The following is a 2,669-nucleotide window of genomic DNA, read 5'->3' as shown; positions in this document are numbered from 1 at the left end:
AAGACTAGTTATAGCACCCCTGGATTGTAAAATTCTTAAGCAGTGGAACCCTGCTTTCTATATGTTTTATGCTTCTTTCCTCAACATTTAGGATAGCATTAGGATGCCTGGCCAAGAAAGTTAACCTCTAAGTGCTTTACACATTACCACATAACTCATATATTTACAGCACTTTAAAGTTTTCAAAATGCTTTCTTTAAAACAATCCCAGAGTGGAGTTTGTATTCTTATACCACATTTAGAATAAAGGAAATTGAAGCTCAGAGAGGCTCTTCACTCTGCCCTGCTCTCCCATCTTCCATCTGTTGGGACGTCTTGTTGATTTTTGCTATACAACATCCCATCTGTTGCTATGTCTTGTTGATTCTACCTATAGGATACCTCCCATCTGTTGCCTTGTCTCCAATCGCATTCTTCAGCTAGACTGCGGTAATACTCTCCTAATTTCTTTTTATCCTTCCCTGCCCCCCAATCCAATCTCTATGCAACTATCAAATTGTTACTCCTAAAGCACAAATCTGGCCATGTCATTTGTCTGCTCAAGAAGATTTAGTGATTTCCTACCTAGTGCCTCTAGGACCAGTTTACTTGCTGTCATTTATAAATGGTATTTCATTTTGCTCTTCCATGACTGTTTATAAACTATATCTATGCCTTGAATTCTCTTCTCAATTCCTCATTTTGGAACTCATAGCTTGCTTTAAGACTACGCTCAAACAGACTTCATAACAACCTGGAAAAACCTACACAACATAATGCTGAGTGAGCGGAGCAGAGCCAGGAGAACGTTGTGAACAGCCACAGATATATGGATTCTGTGAGGACCAACCCTGACATACTGCGCTCTTCTCAGCAACCTAAGGGGCAAGGACAACTCCAGGGGACTCATGATGGAGAATGCTATCATCATCCAGAGAAAGAACTGTGAAGTTTGAATACAGAACGAGGCGCACTACATGCTTGCCTTTTCTGCTTCTCTTTTGTTTTTATTCTTGGGTTTTTTTTTTTTTTGGTTCTGTTTCTTCTTTCTCATGATTCATTCCGTTGGTCAAAATTCTTCTCCACAACTTGACTAGTGCATAAATTAATTCAATGCGAAGTTATACAGGACAGTTATATGAGCTTCCATGCCGTCTTGGGGAGGGAGGGGGGAGGGAGGGGAGAAAATCTGGAACTCAAAACTATGTAGAACCATGTGTGGTAAACTAAAAATAAATAAATTAATTTAAAATAAATAAATAAATATAGGACCCTCTGGAAAAAAAAAGAAGAAGAAGGAATAAAACAAATTGCTACGTGAAATCTGAAAAAAAAAAAAAGACTACGCTGAAATACTTAGCATGCTATGGCCCTCTTCACTGCCTTTGCATTTGCCGATAATGTGGTGGGGCATAGTCAGCACCCATAATGTGTAGGTTTCATACTCCTGTCTCTCTGAGTTTGGCTTACTCACTCCAACCTGCTCCCATAGTAGCCCACCTAAATTTCCAGAATCAAACCACCACTACACAGTTACATTCAAACACTTTTAGCTACGACCCATGTCATCACCAAAGTCATTTTAAAATATCTGTTGTTGACTCCTTTCTACTTGTCTAAAAACTCTGTATTATTGTATTCAGGGTTTCAAGATATTTGGAAGTTCCTTGTCTTAAATTCTCCTCATAAGATAATGCAAAAAAACCTTTTTCAGGGTCTTTTTCTTCAGGATTTCTCCACCAATAGCAGGAAACACCTCTTCTGCTTCTCTCAAACTAATTCTTTTAATAATCTTTCTCCATAGTTTTTCAAGTAAATCTTCATAAATAAACAAAACTAAAACAGAGACACACAAACACAAACAAACATCCCTAAGTCTATAGGAAAGCCTTTATATCAAGCCATTTCTCAATTGCCAACACCAACTATCTCTCCAACATTTTACTTCCTATTAAAGCTAGAATAACAGTATGTGGAGTCTCCATGATGCATTTACATCATTGTTAATATCCTTTGCAAAGTGCTCATAGAAAAGGGGCTCTAGTGATGTGAGGTTAGATGCTATGAAGTCACATGACCGACAAAATGACAAATGGGGTTTCTTTTTTTTTCCATTTTGACTTTTTTTGCTTCACAACTGTAAAAGAAAAAGAATGTGCCTAAACTATGAGATTTAGAGTTTTCTTATCAGGGAGAAGAATATGTAATGATTCCACAATAGGTAAAATCCTAGGTATCTGAATGAGTTCAAGCTCCCATTCACTCTTACCTAAATTCCACTTACCTCACTGGGCATTTCTAGCATAAAAACCAAAACAACCAATGAAAAAACCTGATGCATTTGTTTCAAGCTACTGTTGTCATGGCCTCTATTCAGTCTGAACTCTCTACACTATAAGGCAGAAAATATACATCTTATCTACTTACCCAATGGAAACTCTCTCCCTCCCTTCCTCCTTCCCTCCCTCCCTCCTTCCCTCCCTCCCTCCTTCCCTCTCACTGTCTGTCTGTCTCTCTCTCTTTCTCTCTCTCTCTGTGTGTGTGTGTGTGTGTGTGTGTGTGTGTGTGTGTGTGTTAGTATATGTGTATGGGGGAAAGGTAAAGCATTACATAGAGAATAAGAGAGCAAACGTCTTCAAAGTCTGGGGGAAGGATGCCTATAAAGCTATCTTTATATTGCACTCTCTCAC

The sequence above is a fragment of the Trichosurus vulpecula genome, chromosome 6 (assembly GCF_011100635.1).
Source record: "Trichosurus vulpecula isolate mTriVul1 chromosome 6, mTriVul1.pri, whole genome shotgun sequence".
Lineage (NCBI taxonomy): Eukaryota > Metazoa > Chordata > Mammalia > Diprotodontia > Phalangeridae > Trichosurus > Trichosurus vulpecula.
This window is presented reverse-complemented; position numbering follows the sequence as displayed.